This window comes from Macrobrachium nipponense, chromosome 3 (genome assembly GCF_015104395.2).
Source record: "Macrobrachium nipponense isolate FS-2020 chromosome 3, ASM1510439v2, whole genome shotgun sequence".
In the NCBI taxonomy this organism is placed as follows: Eukaryota; Metazoa; Arthropoda; class Malacostraca; order Decapoda; family Palaemonidae; genus Macrobrachium; species Macrobrachium nipponense.
Genome location: NC_087202.1, coordinates 121,726,516 through 121,749,292, shown reverse-complemented (window position 1 = coordinate 121,749,292; position 22,777 = coordinate 121,726,516). Strand labels below are relative to the sequence as shown.

General features: G+C 40.9%; 1 protein-coding gene and 1 long non-coding RNA gene across 3 annotated transcripts in view; one reads left to right on the top strand and one right to left on the bottom strand.

The window, feature by feature from the left end:
* LOC135222016 (SLAIN motif-containing protein 2-like) overlaps positions 1-22,777 on the top strand; it is a 198,619-nt gene that overhangs the window by 129,716 nt on the left and 46,126 nt on the right. The window lies entirely within an intron of this gene.
* The window catches only part of LOC135222276 (uncharacterized), a 35,491-nt gene that overhangs the window by 11,984 nt on the left and 730 nt on the right, over positions 1-22,777 (bottom strand). The gene's annotated exons all lie outside the window — the stretch shown is intronic.

Sequence of the window (22,777 nt, the reverse complement as noted above, 5' to 3'; positions counted from 1 at the left end):
CCGAGATTTTTCGGCCGAGAATCGGCGCGCGGACGGAATAAAAATATTTTTTTCAAATATTCACCATAAATCGAGATATTGTTCTAGAGACTTGCAATATGTTTAAATTGAAGATAAATGATTGAATATTACTAGACTGTAAGATATGTGTTATAAATGCGGTTTTTTGACCTTTTTGGTTGAGTCAAGTGACCGATCGTAGTTTTTTTTTTTTTCGTACTTATCGCACTTTTATATGCAAATATTTCAAAAATGAGAAATGCTACAACCTTCCAATATTTTTTGTTATATTGTGCATGTTTCTGCGCACATTTCCATATATAAACCTTTAAAAAAGGCGTAATATGAAAAGGCTCAAATATTAGGAGAATGTGACCTACGCGTTTTCGGAGATTTTCGGCCAAGAATCGGCGCGCGGGGGGGGAGGGGAAAAATTTTTTTCTTTTAAAAATTCACCACATAAATCTAGATATTGTTCTAGAGACTTGCAATTTGTTTTAAAATGAAGATAAATCATTGAATATTACTAGACTGTAAGATTATTATGTTATAAATGCGTTTTTTGACCTTTTCGGTTGAGTCAAAGTTGACCGATCGTATTTTTTTGTTTTTTTTCGTACTTATCGTACTTTATATGCAAAATATTTTTTCAAAAATGATAAATGCTACAACCTTCCAATATTTTTTGTTATATTGTGCATGTTTTTGCGCACATTTCCATATATAAACCAATTTAAAAAAAAGCGTAATATGAAAAGGCCTAAAATTAGAGGGAATGTGACCTACGCGTTTCCGAGATTTTCGGCCGAGAATCGTCGCGCGGAGGGGAAAAAAATATTTTTTTCAAAAATTCACCATAAATCGAGATATTGTTCTAGAGACTTGCAATATGTTTTAAAATGATTGAATATTACTAGACTGTAAGATTTTTATGTTATAAATGCGTTTTTTGACCTTTTCGGTTGAGTCAAAGTTGACCGATCGTAGTTTTTTTCGTACTTATCATACTTATATGCAAATATTTCAAAAATGATAAATGCTACAACCTTCCAATATTTTTTGTTATATTGTGCATGTTTTTGCGCATATTTCCATATATAAACCTTTAAAAAAAAGCGTAAATATGAAAAGGCTCAAATATTAGGAGATGTGACCTACGCGTTTCGGAGATTTTCGGCAGAGAATCGGCGCGCGGAGGGGAAAATTTTTTTTTTTTTTTCAAAAATTCACCATAAATCGAGATATTGTTCAGGAGACTTGCAATTTGTTTTAAAATGAAGATAAATCATTGAATATTACTATACTGTAAGATTTTATGTTATAAATGCGTTTTTTGACCCTTCGGTTGAGTCAAAGTTGATCCGATCGTAGTTTTTTTTCGTACTTATCGTACTTTATATGCAAATATTTCAAAATGATAAATGCTACAACCTTCCAATAATTTTTTGTTATTATTGTGCATGTTTTTGCGCACATTTTCCATATATAAAACTATAAAATAAGCGTAATATGAAAAAAAGGCAACAAATATTAGGAGAAGGTGGACCTAACGCTGTTTTCGGAGATTTTCGGCCGAGAATCGCGCGCGGAGGGATAATAAAAATATTTTTTTCAAATATTCACCATAATCGAGATATTGTTCTAGAGACTTGCAATTTGTTTTAAAGTGAAGTAAATGATTGAATATTACTAGACTGTAAGTAATTTGTTAACCCCAAAAAAAAAATTTGGTTTATTCTATATAATATAATATATACCCCAAAAAAAAAACTATATAATATATATAGATATATATATATATATATATATAATATATAATATTAATTTTTTTTATACGAAAAATATATATTAATAATATATATATAATATAATTTTTTTTAATACGTATATATATTACATTCTTCGATTCTGGTACCAATACATAAATAAAAGGAATGCAGGTGACACTTCTCTTTTCGCATACAATGAAATGTCTTATTATTATTTTATCATGCACACATTCAGATATATAAAAAATTTTTAATAAATATAAAACTAAATATAAAATAAATGCAGAATACTCACTCGTAATCCTGACTCTTCGTTTCTATTCTTGTTTTCTCCCTCCTCCATTGAAGAGTCTTGCATTTTTTTCACTCGACATGACGAGGTACAGGTGGAGGAGGGAGACGCTCTCCTTACTGGCTGATGGACCGGCGGCCCTGCCCCGTGCGCCCTCCGCTGTCGGTTTAGGGGGCGCGCTCCATACATGACCTTAGTGTGGTACTTCGGTTTTTCGGTCACACTAACCCCTATCCTGCAAAGAGCAACTTTGCAGAGACGACAGAAGAACCGGGTGTCTCTCCTCGCCATTCATATGGCACACCCGGTCAACCGTTTCTGCCTTCGCCCTTCTAAGGTCCTCCATCCAGTATGTGGTTTTTTTTTTCCCCCCCTGGCTGCAGCCGACACGCAGGGTCCACTACCCGACGAGAAGCGGTGATGGCGGGGCCGGCAGCAAGAGGGGCGTCGTCAGCAGGGGCGGCGGCAGGTCGAGCGAAGTTGGCCCTCCTATCTGCCCTTTCCTCTAGGGGCAGATCTGCAGCTCGGGGCAGGGGGTCAGTTATGGAAGGCCACTCATCGGGATCGAAGTTGATGAGGGCATTCCCGGCTACCTCTAGGAACAAATGTATGTGGGTCAACCTCGGAAGATTGTCACCGCAGTACCCACAGTACAGTATGTAGGCATTTTGGAGGGCCAACTGAAGGATGTATTTGAGGAGCTTCTGTGTCCACCTTCTGGTTCTCCTGGCGAAGGGATAGTACTGATGGAGCTGATCAAAGAGATCAACTCCTCCCATGTGCCTGTTGTAGTGCCCAATGACAGTAGGCCGCTCGGTACGAAACTCCTCAAAACACAACTCGGCCCTGTCGACGTGTCTTCTTCTGCTGTACGATCTCTTCTTAGATGGGTTCATGACTCGTCGTAATCATGGGGGACGAGTCGGACACCCTTCCAACAGATGACGAAGACAGCGCCCTTCCGCCGCCACTCTGTCTCTCCTCTTGCCAGGTGTTGCGGATGACTAGCGAACCTCTTGAGGACATTCGGGGGCCCCACGCACCAACCGAAGGGTACCACTGACGTGAACACCTGCTTCATACAGTTCCTGGGCCAGGGATACCGAGTTATAATAATTATCCATAAACAGGTGATATCCCTGGTTACGGAAAGTCCCACAAGGTTGAATACAGTGTCACGCAGCGTGGAGAAGACCCCGGTATACACTGAAAAGTCCACAATGTATCCAGTGTTGGCCTCGGTAATGAGAAAGAATTTCACACCATATTTCTTTGGCTTCTTGGGGTTATTACACTTTTATACTAAGACGTCCTTGTAGCGGCATCATCCCCTCATCCAAAGACAGGTTCTTTCCAGGAATCACGAGATTACCACACCGCTCACGGATATAATCCAACACTGTACGCACTAAAATGAGGCAATCACTGTTATTCCGGGGTGGGTTATTATGGCCCCTTCGGTTGAAGGCGTTGAAGTTACCTGTCCAACGCCTCAGGAAATTATCACAAGGACATAACGCCAGGCACATTCGGCATACATAAAAAATAATTTCTCCTCCAATATGCCTGACGTCGACAGCAGGTGTCATACCAAAATAAATGTGGAGCCCCAAAAAAATGCGCCATGTCAATGAGGTTGCAACCCCGCCAGTAATACGACAAGGTTGTCCTCAGCTCATACCGGCAGTACCGAGCGTAGTCCACTGTCTCATGTACCAGGTATTTTTCCAGCAATTCCCGCGTCAGAAAAGCTGGATGAACCCCAAAAACAGTTAATCAGGGGTACTGGTACGGTCATCCCAGGGGTTGCCGTGAAGGGGTGCATGTTAGGAGGGGTGGGGTCCTCCGTCCACCCCTCGTCACTCTCCGACGACCGACCTTCACCTTGGCTGGCACGACGAGCCGACCTTCTACGTGCCCGTGTGCGCGCACGGGTGCGGGCACGATGCACACTACCCCCCCCCAGTTGGCCCATCACCCTCTTCATTAGGCCCTCACTTTCTGTATCGTCCTCTGAGATAAAACTTGAGCCCGTATCCCCACCCTCCCCCTCCTCCTCAGGATTCCCCCTCGTAAGCACTGAACCCACTGAATTCGAGCTCACTTTCGGGATGTGAGCCTCGAACGGACATTGGGGGCAAATATCATCCTCACTTTCATCGGGACTGATGTCCTCATCACTCGATGACCATCCGCCATCAAAATGAGGACTTGCGACATGTTCCCGATCAAGCTCCGAAAGATATTCGTCTATGTCCCTTGGTTGGAGGCCTCCCAAATGCCTACGAATGCCCCTAAGGACACCCACATGCTTCTAGGGGTAACCAAAGGCATACGATTGTGTTCCCGAACACTTTTCACGCCACACGTGGCCGCACAGAACGGCCTTGAGAGCGGGGGTCATGCTGGGTGCTTGGCCCCTCACCAGCATCCAGGTCCAAAACTCGCCTTACACATCCCTTCCGACGGTAAAACGCGCCTTCACGGTTCACACGTCGTTGAGACATATCTACGAATGTCCTGTAGCAATACAAATGCTCAAAGTCTCGCACAAGTCAAAAAAACACGCTTTTCACGAAAGATCGCTCTCGGATGGTGCGCTACTGATGCTGGCTGGAGCGAGAAGAAGGGATATCGCGCATGCGCACCTGGGTCACGCTTCAAAACAAAACAAGGCCTTGATCCGTGAACTCCCAGCATCCCCCAAGGCGCGTGATTCAAAAGTTTTAGGCTGGTAGGCCTATAAGTATTTTTCCGCAAATCTTAAAAAAAACTTTTCGTATGTCGACGTAAAATACGTCCAGTCGGCAACCCGACAGACAATTTATCTCGACGTAAAATACGTCCAGTCGGCGTTTAAGGGTTAAGTTTGTGACCGCGTGATATCCGATAATCCTGGATTATCCCTTTTAATTTTTACCCTTTTGATAATTAACCATCTGGTATTCCTGATCTTGTTTGTACCTGAGACCTTCCTCTCCAAACTCCAATTGTACTTTAGTAGCTCCTTGATGATGTCTGAATAAAGACGAAAGCGCTTGGATTTCTGACTATCATTTTCCTGTGGTATTCGCTTATTTAACTCTATGTTAAACCATGATATGTTTTCTTATTTATTTTGATTTGGAAAATTGGAAAATTTTGACAAAAATGGAAAAATCAACAAATATTAAACCCCAAAATATATATTATATGGGACTCTTGGGTTCGAACCTAGGGAGAAATTCCTGAGGTTCAAGAGCTCCCTCACCACATCAAGGTGGTCCCAAAATGTGGGGGTTTTATAGTAAGTTCTTTACTTACTTTATCTTCCCCCCACTGGCCAGTGGCATAAGGCTGATACAGTTCCTCTCCATCTGTCTCTATCCCGAGCCATTTCCCTTGCTTCCTCTAAGTTTCGGATTTTTTCATCCTCAAGATCCCTGGACAATTACGTCTATCCACCTCGTTTGGTCTACCCAGCGGTCTTCTTCCTATTTGTACTGCTCTCAGTGCTCTCCTGGGGTCTCTATTCCCATCCATCCTCTCAACATGTCCAAACCATTTCAGCCTTCCCCTCTTCAACCTGGTAAGACTGGCTTTTGCCTCATCTCACCCTAATGTCTTCTAAAACAACTAATCATCCCATTTAATGCCAAGGATCCTTCTCAGCAGCTTCATCTCAAAAGCATCCAACCTTTTCTCCTCTGTTCTGGTCAGTGCCAGGTGGACGAGCCATACATCAGGACTGGTAGTACTACTGCATTGAATATTCTCAATCTTAAGTTTTCAAGCGATTTCAGCCTTAACCAAACATTTTTTCTCAGAACCTCAAAAAGCTCTTCTGCTGCTCCTAGTTTTTCTTCTTTGTACACCTTCAATTTGCCTCCCGTCTGCTGTTACCACACTTCCCAAGTAAACAAACTTCTCAACTTGCTTGAGTTCCTGTCCTCTGATGTCATATCCTTCATATGCACCCAATCATCATCCTTACTCACAACCATGATCTCGCTCTTCTTTGTGCTGATGTTCAAGCCAAGTGGTAGATCATTTTTAATTGATCTATTTTTACATGACTAAGACTTGTATTAGTCCAAATAAAAAGCACTGTTTGTTCATGAAAAGGAATTTCAGAAAAAAGTTAAGTATATCTTAGTTACCAGACCACTGAGCCGATTAACAGCTCTACTAGGGCTGGCCTGAAGGATTAGATATTTTTATACATGGCTAGGAATCAATTGGTCACCTAGGAACGGGACCTACAGTTTACTGTGGGATCTGAACCACACCATATTGAGAAATGAATTTCAGTCACCAGAAATCACTTCCAATGAATCCGCGTTGGCCGAGCTGGGATTTGAACTTCGGACCACAGGATTGGCAGCCGAGCGCGACAACCACTCGTCCAGTGAGGAACTAGGACAAATAGTGGTCAAGAACACTTTTGAAGGGTAATGTATTAAGCTAACTTTTAAATAAAATTACAATATCTTTAATTATGTTTAAAACTTAGCTTGATACAAGGAGCATGATTAGGGTCATATTCAGTGCCAACTTACACAAAAATTCCTCTTGCGCCAGAGGGTCTGGAACCTAACCTTGCATAAGTTCAGGGTATTAATAGTGTATATATGGTCCGTAGAAAACTCCGCGAATAGGTGGATCAACAAATATATTGAGTCGCAAATGCTTGGGGGTTTACTGTATCAACTGATTCTCTAAGTTCAATGCAGACTGACTCATGATAATTCAGTGCAAAGAGAAACTGAATAACACTAATAAGTTAGCCTAGCGTACACTATGGTATATATCATATACATATACAATAGCCTAGCCTACAGTATACATATCACTTTGAGGGTTTCTGTCTCCAGATCTAGTGCCGAATATGTAATATTCTCTATTAGTATTGTATTATAGAATACAAACACAACAAACACTATGCATCTTTTCCATGGATCTTTTAAAAAGTTATGCTTTACTTCACTGTATCCAGTAATATTATATATAGTACTATTCTCCTATCATTAATAGTATGTATTATAAAATTCAGACAGTGATCAATGTTTTAGTTTAGAAATCAACTGGGGATGATTACGAGATAAGTTTATTTCACCATATTTAGCTCAATTCAGAGCGATTTTCTTGCTCCAAGTTAGTGTAAAAGAATTTCTAGATACACTACTTATATAAGACAAGGTTATACTTCGTTACACAAAGTGTTTGTAGGTCAAAACATGACTTTAATAGGTCTTGTTGTGAACGAAATCTAGTTATATTTTTCGTTTGCAGATGGCACTGGGGGCATAATTTTGTGTAAAGACATTTAGTTTGCTATTTCCTCTTGATTTCATCATATGAACTTGAGTACTATTTATCTTTTACAGGTGTGAAAATAACAGTAAAATGTGTTCTTTCATGTTCTGTATTTTTTATTAAAATACAGGCAGTTCCCAGTTTACGACGGGGGTTCCAATATCGAGATGTGTCTTAAGCCGAAAATCGTTGTAAGCTGAAAAATTGTCAAAAAATCCTATGAAAACTTTTCAATTTCTCTTTATTTTCATGATTTGGCTGCTGCACAAAACTACAAGTAGGTACTTACATATACCTATTTTGTGAATGAGCACACTTATAATAAAAAAAAACATGACTTACTGTAATGATTACAGCCCCAACCCTAACTAAATATTTAATGTACAAACAGCAAATAAAAACCATAATGAAAAAACCTATTTTTGTCCTTTCTGTTTACGTTTTGAGAATCAGCTGGTGGTAACGTTTTGTTATTAACGAAAGAATTAATTTGGAAAAGTTTATGATAGAGTAATTCATATTTTGTTCATTATTTCATGAGAGAGAGAGAGAGAGAGAGATAGAGATAGGAGAGAAGAGAGAGAGAGAGAGAGAGAGAGAGAGAGGAGGAGAGAGAGGGAAGGCAGCTTAGGACAAGAGTTAACTGTTTGACTAGTGATAAAATTATTCTCTTGTATACTGTTATATTGTGATAATCATTGAGTCAACTATAAAAGTTGGTATTGAATCACAGTTTAGTAAATGCACAGAAAGAATAAAATATGGTAACACATGGTACGGTATTTACTAAATTGTCCGTAGGCCCATCTAGTTCTTTTATTATGATAATAATAGAATCGGTATTAATAGTTTTTTTTTGTAAGTAAGAAAATAATTTGTTTTTTTTGAAAAGCTTGCTGTTTTTATTTCATTAAGATATAAGAGTATACTGAGATGAGAGGAGAGAAGAGAGGAGAAGCGACGAGAAGAGAGGAGAAGGAGAAGAGTAGAGAGAGAGAGGAGCGAGAGAGAGAGAGAGATCTTGGTTTTTGATTTTGGGGTGGGATTTTTAATTTTATTTTCATTTTATCAATTTTATTCAATTTTTGCTATTTACATTCATTCATATTTAGTACGTATTTTGAAAATTAGTAAATAATTTTCTTCATAAAAATGTATTTAATCATGCAAGATGTAAACTATACAGTAATTAGTGAATCTTGCTCTATGATAAATTCGCGATTTCATTATTTTTACCATGATATACTATTTGGGGGCTCCAAAAAAATAAGTAAAGTGATTTATGGATACAGTTTTAGAGCATTACTTGTGTAAAATACGTTCGGTAGTTTTGTATAAACAGTGTAACCACTATCAACATTTTGTGTAAAAAAGTAGTTTACTCAACAAGACTGATTAGGTTTGGGTGGCGGTCACGATTTGATTCATACATATTTTTTTTTTCGATGAATGAAATACCAGATTTATGATAAAAAATATAGTAACGTTAGTACCGATTACAGTACCAACTACTAATAATCTTAAGTAATCTCATCAAAATCAAAGTAAGATCAATTGCATACTGTAAAGCACCTTTGTAAACGTGTATTTTTTTGTCTTTTGAAAAATGCTTTCCCCGCCCAAGAAATTATTTCCTTGAAGATGATTTTTTATTATGAACAGATATGCCCAATATTATGGTAAACATAAGATTGCAGTTTTTTATTGAATGAATATGGACAATAATATACTAGCTAAAGTAAAAACAAATGGTTTTTTATTACGTTTACGCTTTGTTTGCCGATCACAAACAACAATAGCAATGAATTCTATGACAATTATTTCGTTTTGTATGACTGCAGTGTTTTTCGGAGAAGTTTGATTACGTTCAACCAAAACCATAATGAATTTCGAATTGAAAATTAATGTTTTTCCTAAGACTGTTACTATTTTTCTGTAATTGCCTCACTACTAGTTAAACATTTCCTAAAGGGAATAATGAATGACAAAGGTCGCTGTTGAAGCAATGTAACTTAATGTTTTTTACATTTCGTTGCTGCCCACTTCAACTACAAGAGTTGATGTCAATGATTGTGTAATTAAAATCCATGAATAGGCTAATCTATTCTGAAGATATGCCAATAAGATTATAAGGTGGAAATAATGGTTTTATTACCTTTATTGTCAGTTAATATCATAATGTGAATGATGTTTCATGCATGTGCTGTTATCAGACCATAATGGGTCGCGGTTTAGCTTACTACCAGCAATAGAAAGACTGAGAAGTGGTCCAAGGAAAAAGCCCCTGGTTAGCTGTCCCGCGGCTGCTGATCCGTGACTAAGGGAGGCCACACTGTATATATAAGTGTAATACATATCAGTTTCCTTATTTTAATTTAACGCCATTTTGTAAACCATAACCCACGGTAACAGTGGACACCCCTTATTCCGCGGGGTGGATACGGCACCAAAAAGTAAAACCCCCACGAAAATAGCTGTATTTTCGCAAATAACTTGTAACCCCTTATAAAACTTCTTGAAACTGCCTGTTTTGTTAGTTAAAATTAAAGAAAATTCCACTACAAATGTTTATACATACTACATGGTTTTTTTAATAGTTTTATACAAAAAGTGCATTTTTACGTTTGAAATTGATATGAAAATACCAGTAAATGGGATGGGATTTTTTTGAATTTTTTAAAAGAAAAATACTGCAAATAGGTAAATTTCCTGCGATAAGGCCCATAGAGGAATCTGTGAATACTGTGAGTTTCGTGGATACAGGGGGTTTACTGTAATTTTTTGTTTACCTATTGTACGATGGTTGAAATGCAATTTAGTTTTGTTTCTAAGGAAAACCAACAGCCGTTTTTCTCCTTAGTTAGTTTTAAACGTTACTAACAATACTTTCATCATTCTCTTTTACATTTTAAACTTATTCACCTAGAAGATGGGATAAATAGATGGAATACCAGACAAGTAACATAACGTATAAAATCATGAGTCTTTTTCTTTTTGTAATTACTCCTTAACTATGGCATTCGAACTCTAAACAGCTACTCGGAATCTTTTTTACTGTCCACTGCAGTTTATAATTTTATTGTAATTAACAACAAAGCTCTAAGTACAGTATCTTTCATTTAGAGGATCACTGTTTGCTTTATAACGTATTGTGAACGTTTATAGATCGTTGTCGTCTAACCCCGCAATTAACTTAAATTTTAAATTGTTCCCCGAAAAAAAAAAATTTGGAAAACGGCAGGACCATTTCTTTAGAATATCAGCTGATTTTTAGTAAACGCGGGAAACCCCAAAACCCTCCAGCTTAAGAGGATTAGGAAGTTCCCCAGTTGGGGAAAAAGAGTCTTTTCTTATCGCTGTAGGGACCGTATACTCAAAGGGCAAGGGTGTAGGCCAGGATTGGTAACTTGTCTTAGACCTATGACCTTAATTAAGGAGCTCCTCTTTCCCTGTGACCCCACTCTGCTGGACTGTATGCTTTGTTTTGTTTTCCCAGGATTTGCCTTGATCGTGGGGGGGTTAAGCTGACCTCCAACCCCCGAATCAACCCAACTGAATTCTGTCTCAGTCGGCTGCGAGTACGTGATCTCGGACAGAGGTCAAATTACCTGCCTTCCTGTTAGGCCTACCCAGGGTTTGGTGGCTGGCCGCCCGATGACCCAGGCCTCAAGAAAGGGGGGGCCAAAGGGGGCATGATTTTGTCTACAAAGGTTCTACACTGAACCACGACATCCAGGTACGTTGGTTGGGAACACAGCATATTGCCAGTTCTCTCCCTTATCACCTATTGCTAATTTTGATCCTCTCCTTTTGTTCCCTCTCCACTGCCTCAGTGGCCGCATTGCTTCCCCTTGTGTGATTCGTCCGCAGACCAATGGAGGTCCATTGCATACTTCAGTGAAAGACCTTAAAAGTTTCTTCTCCCCAGTATTAAAAGAGAATTAATTAAACAAGCAAGAAGTCCATTTTTTCTTATAAATTCTCGTTTAATCTGGGATTCTTTTCCTCAGATTCCATGAAGTCACGTGCCGTCTCTGCCCGCAAAGTTGTGCATCGACCCTCCCAAGTGTATGGAAACCAGCTCCAGTGGAGCCCATCATTTACCTTTTCTCCACAGCCACACCAGCACGGGCCTTTTGTTTTTGGGGGGGTAAAAAAAAAAATAAATAGCTTTTAAAAGTAACGAGCTGAAGTTTTTCCTGGGTCCTGGCGACCTTGCCCTCTAAAGCAATTAAATAAGTGAACTTTTGTCCAGTTTTAACGGTAAGTTAAAAGCAATTCCCTCTTGGAAATCCCTCAATCAACATTCCGTTTACCGTATCTAGCCTCCTCTCAAGGCCCGCTATATACGTAACATTTGTCGACCTTCGCCGGAGGATTACGAACCCTAGCTTGCTTAAAAAAAAGCTTGTAAATCGCGTTATCCGTTGTAAACACGTAAACTTGTAAAGAATTTATTTTACAAAACAGTAAAATCAAGCACACTTGCAGGGAAAGAAAGATAACACTGACCTGCACGGTAAGGTATTCCATTCATTAATATGATTATTTATAACCTATGTTAGCTTAACGGTAACGTTAAGTATTTTTATTTAGAAGTGTTTTAAAAAAACAAATGTTGAAAGGTAGAAATATTAATTATATTGTAACGGCCAGAGCGCCGGGAGCGAATTCTGGTTATTTTATAATCGCATTGTGCTCGTCGGACGAGACTGCACGGTGGGTGCAGAATATATGCCAGAAAGACCAGATCAAACTAGGAACAGTGCTTTGGTCCAGGGTTTATTTGCTGTATTAGAAAGCCTAGTTTAGTTTATGGATGTGTTTTACTAATAGTTACGGCCAAAAGAAGTGTACAATTCGTTTTGTCTGTGATATGTTAGATGGGTATTCATTTTTAACTTAGTTTTTCATTCCAAGTGTTGGTAACCGCTTACCTCTCCAGCTAATTCGGTCTTCGCGCTATCGTTCCGCGCCATGCGCGGTCTCAACCATCCTTTCGTTTTTCGCATCACAGCCGGCAGCCATGGGTTTTTAATCCCTTTTCAGAATTATCCCAAACCATTTAAGCCAAAGTTAACGTAAGTCTCGAAGTTTTTTAAAACGTAAATAATATCGAATCTCGGTGTAACTAGTAACTATCGTTCTGCCAGAGAAATTAACGTAATTTCGCCATTGAATAATAAAGTAGAAACTTTTGTTGTTGTAAAATTGCCTTCTGCATTTGCTTAAGAAGAATCAGCTGATTCGCCCGCGCTGGTCAGCTCTTCCTCAACGTGTTTTCACCTCGCATCACTCGTACTTCGCCTTCGCGCTTGAGCGAAGTTTTTTGTTCATTTCACTTCAAACTTAACCGTAACCTCATTTACAATTTTTGTTTGCTAACAATCGTTTAAAACATCCTTACCGCATCTATTTTTTGTTTTCACTTTATTGTCCTTAACGTAAAGTTAACGTAAAATCTTAAAAGTAAGTGTCCTTGCAAGAATTGTTTAACGTAAAACCGCGTCTTTGTAAAATTCATATGTAAACTCAAATCAATTTCATAAGCGCAAGCCGCTACTAGTAACGTAAAAGATCGTTTCACCACACGAGCGCGTTATCATTTCCTATAAAACGTTATCCAAAGCAATTCTTTCATTTCACGTTAACGTAAGTGAAATTCATTTAACGCAAGTTGCGTCCATATTAAACTAACATTAGTAGTTCAATTCAAATAAATAGGAGTTTCATTGTCATGTATCATTTTCCACCCTCTCCCGAGAGAGAAGAGGAGAGAGGAGAGAAGAGAAGAGTGAGAGAGAGAAAACCAGAAACACAGTATTCCACAGAAGCCAAGAGTTAACTACATCTTAGACCATTATTATAGCAGGTCAGAATTCAACATTATTTTGTTAGGTCTCTTGTGTCCTTTCATTTACACAGCGTGATACGTTACGCGGCATGGTGCCACTTGCAGTTTGTAAACATTTATTTTCTTTCATTTATCGAGTACTTCAGCCGAGGGACTGAGCAATTGCTAAAATTTCCATTATCCTGTCGTTGGCCCTAGTGGTCCTTTTTCATTTTTCTTTTAATCACAAAAGACTTGCGTATACCGCAAGCACAATTTCGCACCAGTGTGCCACTCAAATTCATTACTTCCAGACAGGGAAGTTCCGTTTACCAGTTTAGGACCTGGCCAACCAACCAGTGGCCAGCACGTCAGGTCCTTACCATTTTACAGTGCCACTAATTCTTGACACTGTCCATCGCGACTGGCTGCTGAAGGTAAACTCCCGACCTTTTTTACTTTCTCCATCCTCCACCATTTACACTCTTGCCCCGAACAAGAGGTGCCATTTTCAACTTCGGTTAATACCTTTGAGTATACTGCGTTGTAGTTGTCCGGGACACAACCACAGCAAACGATACCAGTGGCTCAAAGGAACGGCTCCTCATAAGTGCCATTGTACAAACCTGTACAGGTCCGTACAGGTAGCCATTAAACCTGCGGTGTCCGTCCTTACGCAACGCCCACTTTCATTAATGTCCCGGTGGGGGGTGGGTACGAGGATCAGTGATCCTTCGGACCAATCCAAGGGAACGCCTGCCCGAAGAGTGCCTGCCAATAACCAGCACTACTTAGTGCTGGGCCCAAGGAACTCCTCCTCATAAGTGCAGCGCACCTGGGTACAGACGTTACAGGTAGCCCTATAGACCTGCGTGTCCGTCCTAGGGAACTCTCATTCATTATAGAGGAGTATCCGCCCATTTTGGATCACTTGAACCAAGGAACGCCTCCTCATGAAGGTTGCCGTGCACCTGTATTGGACCTACAGTTAGCCCATTCCCAAACGTCGCCCTCCCCAAGTTTTGGGAACGCCCGTAAAGTGTTGACGTACCCGCCGCACACTGCATTCGATTTTTTCGCCTCATCAAAGGTGCCCATTCACAAAGTGCCCCGAGCCGACCGCACCCGTCTTTTCGACTTTTTCATTACACATTGCAGAACCCTTTTGTTTCCTCCAAGTGGAGTTGCCATCTTTTCCACACTCGGTAGGTCACTCCGTATTCCATTTCAGTAACCCTTTCCTGGCCATTATTTTCCATTTTCTTCCGGAGCCTCTAACTTGTAGCCCTAAGGGGAAATTTGTCTTCCCCTGCTTCCCTCGACTTCTTTGCCAGAGAGCTTAGAGAAGCTCCGGAGCCCTCATAACTCTGGGCAGGGAGGCTGGTTACACTGGGACAAGCCCTTGACCATTGGAATAAAGACCGCAGCAGGCTGCGGGTTGCGCGCCAGCAGGGAAAGGAAAGAAAGAAGAAGCATAGAGGAAAGCCTGGAGAAGCATAGAGAAAAGAAAGAGAAGCAGAGAAGGATAGCCAGAGAAGCAAGAGAAAGAAAAGAAAGAATGAAAAGAAAGCAAAGAGCCTATCTCTGCATGCCTCTCCTCTCCTCTCCTAGATGAACGCAATCTCTCCTCTGCTAGTTTCCAAGCCCCAGACCACCATGAGGCCTGGACTCCCGGCCGTAAAGAAGTTGGTTGCGGAAGGTTGTTCTGCACCACTTGTTTGTTGTGCGTGGGCATGCTGTGGATTCCGACCATTGCCCAAGTCGGTTCCCCTTCTACCTTTGGGAGGAGAGCTTTCCAGGGAGGTGAACTTCTCCGAAGGCTACCGTGTAGCCCTGGCCGTGATGAACAGTCTCCTACGGCCTATCAGTGGGTACAAGTTCATATGGCCGACACCCGAAGCCCCAGGTCCTCCCCTTATTTCCCAGAAAGGCATTGCCTAGGGGTGCCAAAATCCGAGACGAACGAAGAAAGAAATTCAGTTTGAATGGATTGACGGTCAACCTCTATTCTGTTCCCTTCGTTCCTTTCCTGAATGTGGAAATGAAATGCCCTTTCTGGACCAGTGGAGAACCAGGGTAAACCACATTTGGTGCCGCCTGGGCGCTTAGTTGACCAACTTTCCATGATGTTTTTATCATGGTGCTATTGGGCCGAGGATCTACTAAAGCCGTATCTCCCCCTTGGACGCAGCTCCCTCCCCTACCAAGATGCACCGGAAAAAAACACCTGGCGCATGCCAAGATAACCACACCGCACCTCAATTTAGGTTCAGGCGGCTAGTGCCTCCGATGTCCCCGGACCATCCTTTGTCTTATTTGCCGAACCTGGCCCTTGACCCCATGTGTCATAGCCCGAAGTTTTCTTTTCCTTCCCCGCACGCATCTCCAGCCTCTTACCACTTTATTAACCGCCTACCTCCTCCCCTTTGGAAGAGGGGGGGGGGTAAGTACCCCCCAGTTGAAACCCCCGGAGGCTTGTTTTCCGGGGAGGTGATCCAACAGGGAGGACGGTTCACCTGTGCCAAGAGCACAACTGCCAGCCTTGGTGACTCCACAGATTTCGCAAACCTGTGGGGGCCCATCTCGGTCTTTTATTCATCCAGTGCCTGTACGGAAGAGGTTCTGGAACACTGTTCTGCCGAAGATGTGGCCCGCAAGGGTCACATGTCTGCCAACCTATGGGGAGGGTGCGCAATTTTAATATTCCTGCCATCGCAATGGCCGTCACCAATCCTTCTTCTCTAGGACCCCTGCCCCAGCTTAAGGGCCCATATAACCGTCTCACCCCACTGCCCCTCCAAAGCCATTTATCGGCCAACCAAGGTCCAATGTCCATAGCCTCACGACGACTCTGGCGCTCAAATCTCCTGATACGGGTGAAAGACCGCAATTCCCCGCGGGGCTAACTTTGATAGACGTTCGATTGATCACCGTTGGCAAGGTATCAAGTCACACATTAAACTGATCCTTCCGACCGTCCAAGTTGAGGTTCCCACTCAGACCTCACTTCTCCAAAGAAATGTACTCTTGCAGTTTGCAAGCTACAATCCCTGGAGGTTATGACCCTCCTCCTAGGGCAAGACCATGAAGTCTCCCTCCCAATTCAAAAAGCCTAGGGGTGTCCTAACCCCGCCCATGTCAATTCGCTCCAAATTCAAGGAGTCCCACCGAAACTTCTAGCTTCCTCTAGGAATTACTATTTCCCACCTCAACAGTCTCCCCCGCCGTTCGTTACCAAGGAGGGAGATTGTACCATTCACAGTTTTCCGTTTGCAAGAACCTGTAATGTAATAGGGCACTCCACAATTTGGCCTAGGTGCCCTAGCAAGTTATTGTGCCAGCGGACCCCACTTGTCCCAAGTCCCACAAGGCTTAGCCTTCCAAAAGAAGACAGGACCCTCCTGTCTCCCATAACCAAGGCACGCTGAAGGAGGTTATTTGCAACCTCCGTTATCCCGCCACAGGGGTTTTTTTTCCCACCCCCCCCCCCCCCAGTCGACCTCAACTCTCTCTGCCAGGTACCACTTGGCAGCGACTGAGTCAGTGCCAAGCTTCCGTCCAGCCTGGACGTATAGCCACTACCTCGAAACTTGAACCTCTGTGCCTGGCCCCGAGCTAGCGCCGGCGCCTAACCTAACCAGGGATCCTCCTAAGGCATGGAGATCTTCCAACAGGCATGGTAGCTTACCGCCCCCCAAACCCCCCCCCACCAAAGCCCACATTGGCCAACTCCTAAAGTCCAAAGTCCATGAGTCCTTTTTCTTCACCCCTCACCACTGTCGCCCGACGGATGAACCCCGGCCTCCGACAGCCCTAACCTTCATACCTCCTCTGGAAACCAGGAACTGCCCGCCCGAACCATAGGTCAGCCGGGAGTTTGTTCCCCGTTAACGAAGCGGCTGTCGCAGCCAGCCGAAGTGGGGAGGGCCTCCCCTGCCAGTAGGTTCCACCTCTACGACGGTTTGCTTTGGCCAGATACCGAAGTAGGGTGTTCCTCCTGAAATCTCCTCAGGCTACCACTGCCATCTGACTCCTGCCGGCGTTTTTCCTGGCCGTTTCCCCAGAGTCCTGGTGCCTCCGTCTACTCCTAGGACTGGTATCTGCCAGGTCCTGGGGAAAAAGGAAAAAGAAGAAGAAGAAGAAGGAAGGGACATAACCAATCATTAACAAAACTAACAAAAAACAAAAGAGCACATGCTCTCCTTGGCACGACCTGTGCCCGAGGTACAGTGTCCGCATTCATTTGCAGAATGATCCTGGCAACCTACCCAGAGAAGGTAGCCAGCCTGATCTCTGCCAGTAGCATTAAGAACCCTCTAACCCCTAGCCATTGTAATACTAACCCTCACTTAAACATATAATTAACCTCATTGCGTTTCCTCCTCCTGGGTCAATTAACCACTCATCCCCAATGCACATCATTACCTCGTCATTGTGTTATTTTAAAACAATTCCGGTCGACACATTACTGCTTGTGGCGTACCACACCTCTGGAATGAGTTGCGTCCTTCATTTAACTGTCTTGAGTAGGTGTTATGGCTAATGTTTAGTACCAGGGCATTAGGTTAGTAGCAAGTAAAAGAATTTTTCAAGTAACCTTATCTAGAGTAGAGTAGACTGTGTCCGTCCACGAAGACAACCCGTAGTTTTATTACTTAGGCTAGACTACATCACTACACTTAACGTTAGTTAACACTTAGGCGTCTTTTGCCTATAAGTTAGGTAGGACCACTGTAGTTAGCTGTATCCGCTGCTCAAAAACAAAACTTCAATGGTTGGAGTAGGAGAATCTTGGGTGTCTAGGACGATCAATTTATTTTAAGCCAAGACCTTCATCACAGTCCCCGAAAGGGAGTGAATTGCCTTTCTTAACAGGGGGGAGCTGTGACCGTTTATAGATCGTTCGTTCTACCCCGCAATTAATTTAATTAAATTCGATTTTGGAAAACGGTCAAGTCCATTTCTTTAGAATATCCAGCTGATTTTAGTAAAACGCCGGGCAATCCCAAACCCTCCAGCTAGAAGGATAGGAAGGTTCCCCAGTTGGGGGAAAAAAAAGAGTGCTTTTATCCAGCTGTAGGGAACGTATCTCAAAATGGAAGGGTGTAGGCAGATTGGTACTTCTTAGACCTAATAAACCTTAAGCCTCTACTTTCCTGTGACCCATCTGCTTGGCTGTATGCTTTTTTATGTTTCCAGGATTTTGCCTTGATTCGTGGGGGGTTTAAGGCTGACCTCCAACCCCCACCGCCAAGCCCAAACCCAACTGAATTCTGTCCTCAGTCGGCTGCGAGACGTGATCCTTCAAGGACAAGGAGGCTCAAATTATTTACCTTGCCTTCCTGTTAGGCCTACCCAGGGTGTGAGTGGCACCCGCCGATGAACCCAGGCCCTACATCCAAACGGTGGGGGCCATGTATTTTTCTAACAAAGGTCTACACTGAACACGACATCCAGGTACGTCTTGTGGAACAGCATATTGCCGAGTCTCTCCCTTATCACCTATTAATAATTTTTGATCCTTCATTCTACCAATTCAATTTCCAGCAACAAAAGGAATTGCATCCTTTTGTTCCCTCTCCAACTTGCCATCATGGCCGCATGCTTCCCCTTGTGTGAAATCGTCCCAGACCAATGGAGTCCATTGCAATACCTTCCCAGTGAAACCTTAAAAGTTTCCTTCTCCCCAGTATTAAGAGAATTAATTAAACAAAGCAAGAAGTCAGTTTTTTCTTATAATCTCGTTTAATCTTGGGATTCCTTTTCCAGATTCCGATGAGTCACGGTGCCGTCTCTGCCCGCAAGTGTTGCATACCCCAAGGTGTAATGGAAAGCCAGCTCCATTGGAGTGCCATCATTTGTTACCTTTTCTCCGCCAGCCACGCTGGCCTTTTTGTAAATTAAATAGCTTTAAGTAACGAGCTGAGTTTTCTTTCTGGCTACCCTTCCCTCTAAAGAAACATTAATAATAACTGTACAGTTTACGGTAAGTTCAAAGCAATGCCCTCTTGAAATCCCTCAATCACTTCCGTTTTACGGTATCTACCTCTCTCAAGGCCCGCTATATACGGTAAGCAGTATAAAATAATCAGCACATATGAATCTTTTATTGCTACAACGGAAACAAAACATGGTAACAGTGGGACCTTACCTCGAGATTAACGAAATTAATCCGTTCCGGGGGGGAGGGCAGCCTTCGTATCATGGACGTTTTTTTCGTATCTTGAACTGCATTTTACATGTAAAATACCTAACCCAGGTTCCAAGTCCTGACAAAACAAGCCACCCCAGTAAATTATATTTTGATTCCGGTCTAACAACACATGTTTCTAGGGTTGTTACGAACCTCTGATCCCGACGAAGGAAATATGACTTCCCAAAACAAGGGCAAAATACTGTACGTACTTTGAGTAAATATTTCAACTGCATGTAATGTTCCAACCCCCCATTTTTACTGGCATATATTAGGACTTTAACCCCTATTTTTACTGCATATATTAGGTAACTTTTAGCATAGTGTCCCTCATCAAAAATAAGCATAACCTATGTTTATCGGTTGCTACTGTATGCCTAGTCTATGATTCTGACATCTCAAACCTAACAGAATCTAAAAGGTTAGAATATGCCAAAATAAAATGTATAAATAATCAAGGTATGTACTCATTTCAAATTAATTATTTAAATTAATCATTAACTATAACACACAAATCAGCTCTTAAAACAAGTTACCGAACAAATGCCAAGCAATCACTTTTTCCCAAGGACACAGTAAGCCATAAATTTTCATTAGTATCTTCTCTTCAACTAAATGAAACTACCAAACAGTTATAACCTAACCATTTCATTTCTATTCTTTATTCCTATCTTTACCTAATGGAGATTACCGAGTTTACTGACAGCTATAACTGAACATGATACGTAACGTTAATAATTAAAAACAGAAGAGAAGAATTCTAAAAAAATAAGTTATTTGTTTGGCTTCTATGATAGCAGTCCTGATTTATTTTATCTTTTATTTTTGATATCTAACTTCACAATTTTTTTTTATTAAATGTACTGCATGTACTCATTTCAAATTAATTATTAAGTAACCATTAACCTTAAAAAAAAAAAAACAAAAAAAAAAGTTTCCAAATTTTCTGGTTTTAACATCCAGCACTTGACGAGTACCAAATAATCGCCAAGCAATCACGTTTTCCTAGTAACACAGTAAGCCATAAATTTTCATTAGTATTCTCTCTTCAACTAACTGAAACTACCAAAACCAGTATAATAAACCATTCTCATTTTCTATTCTTTTTATTCTATCTTTACCTAATGTTTTTTTTTAGTTAAATTATTGCATGAATAAGTTTTTTCAATTTACAGCATCCTTTTACAACAATTAGAATACAAAAATAAAGCACAAGGGGTAGATGCTGACCAATAGGAGAGCATGGATCTTATTGGGTGACCTAGCATCAGGAACCAATGGGAGAGCGGGAGGATGGTGGCGAAGTTTACTCGTTGGCAGGGCGCTAGTTTTAAAATTGTTCTCGGTAGGTCTAGGCGGAAAAAAGATCTCGGGACTTTACAGCAACCAACCCTTTCGTAACTTGAGCAATTTTCGTACGTGGAGCTTGTAAAAATTTTTCATATTTGCTTTCGTATCTCCGAGTTTTTCGTAAGTTGAGTCCTTTTCATTAATGTCGAGGTACCCACTGTACTTATGAATGGAAAAAATAACTATGGTGCTGACTTATAAAAAGGGTAAAAGAATTAGTTGCTATAAACGGGGTAATAATTAGTTTGCTAAAGATGATTCTTTGTGGGTTTAGGGTGATGGGTTTGGGTTGTGTTTCTGTTTTGAAATAATTTTTTTATTATTTTTGAAATGATAATTTGTTGTTGTTTAATAATTTTTTGCTAGAACCTTATCAAATTAGGAGGCAGTGAACTGTTAAAAATTGGGCAGTTAAATATCGTCATTTGACAGTAGTTTTTAAGGGCAAAGGGTATTAAATATACCTGGGCTTCATTGCAAAAAACACGCATTCCTCGATACATACAAAAAAATATCATAAGTTTGTTTTATATCAATCTCAGTATAGATTCCTGTTGTATTTTCCCCTCTTTTTTATTGCTAAACCTAAAGGGTACATCCAAAAAGAATGGAATATGGTTGATAACCTGTTGAATTTACCTTGGTGGTCCAAAATTTCCTAAAACCACTTATTGCCATACAGGAGTGGTGGTCTGTTAGGATATAGTCGGGGTATGGTGGCAAAAATCCCACATGCCAGACCCCACAATTACTAGGCAAGTTCTCCTTAAAAGAACCACATGAGAATAATAGTAACATATATAGGTTTTTTCTGGTTGGATTTCTATTCTTTACTTGCAAAACCCTAGTGGGTATCCCGCAAATAAATAAAATGGTTTTGATAACCTGTGGATTACATATACCTTCAAGAACCAAAACATTTATCAAGGTGTTGGGAATTTATTTTATTAGGAACTTATGCCGATTTCATCAACAATCTGAATTTCTTTTTGTGATCGTTTTGAAGATGGAAAAATAGCTACATAATGCAGAAACCAGGTTTTGATATAGGAAAAACCCGCCATTGCTGGTATTGTGAGTCCCCCAAACTCATCCACTTTCCCAAACAAAAAGGCATATGGGTGAACAATTGTCTTCTGGCCCGTCTGATATAACACACTTGTCCACATCTGGCCCACAAGTAGGATGAAAGAAAAACCAAGGCAGTCATTGTGGGATGAGAGATAGAGCCCTTTTCCCTCCCGCGTCCTTTTGTATACTAATCACTGTGCCGAACTAACCTGATTCTGGTCCGAGACCAACTATCATGACACTTCTTTGAAATTGAATTGATCTGTCTTATGGAGCCCTGAGGGACCATGAAAGTTGTAACTCCTTTGTAGGGCTTGCAACAGCTACCAGAAATAGGTTTTCCTACATAAAAACTTGCTGTTTTTGTGGCTAGAGCTCCCTTGTCCCTTCTGGTGTATCTCATCAAAGTGTTAGCAACTCAACATGTCCCTTGCTTAAGTAAGCTCTTCAAACTATGATTATGCTAAAGTAATAAGTTTGTGATGAAACATATGTGGGATTTTCAAAACAAAAGTGATTTTCTAAATACAAACCCATAATCCTCAGAGTACACATTGAATGATTCAGTCAACAACCTGAGGGACTGACTATAAGCAGCAAGCAATTACTTTTTTTGAGAAACTAATTTTTTTTCTGTAAATCGACAGGGTTTCTTTGAAAAAATAAAATTAATTTTTTAGCATGAAATACTTTTTTTTTATTAATACCAAAATAACAACATAATTCTTATTATTTTTTAAAATAAACAACTGCCACTGGAGGGAGTGGCAGTTGTTATTTAATTGTATATTTTATTTATATTTTAGTCTGAGCTGCCAGGAACTATAGATTAAAAATGTCTGTTTTTTTATATGATATGCACTTCATTTGTGATCTACCTTTAAAAAAAATATAACATGTTTCCTAAAAGATAAGGATTTTAATAGTACACAAAAAACTATTGACAAATGACTGCAGTGGAGGGCAGGAGGGAC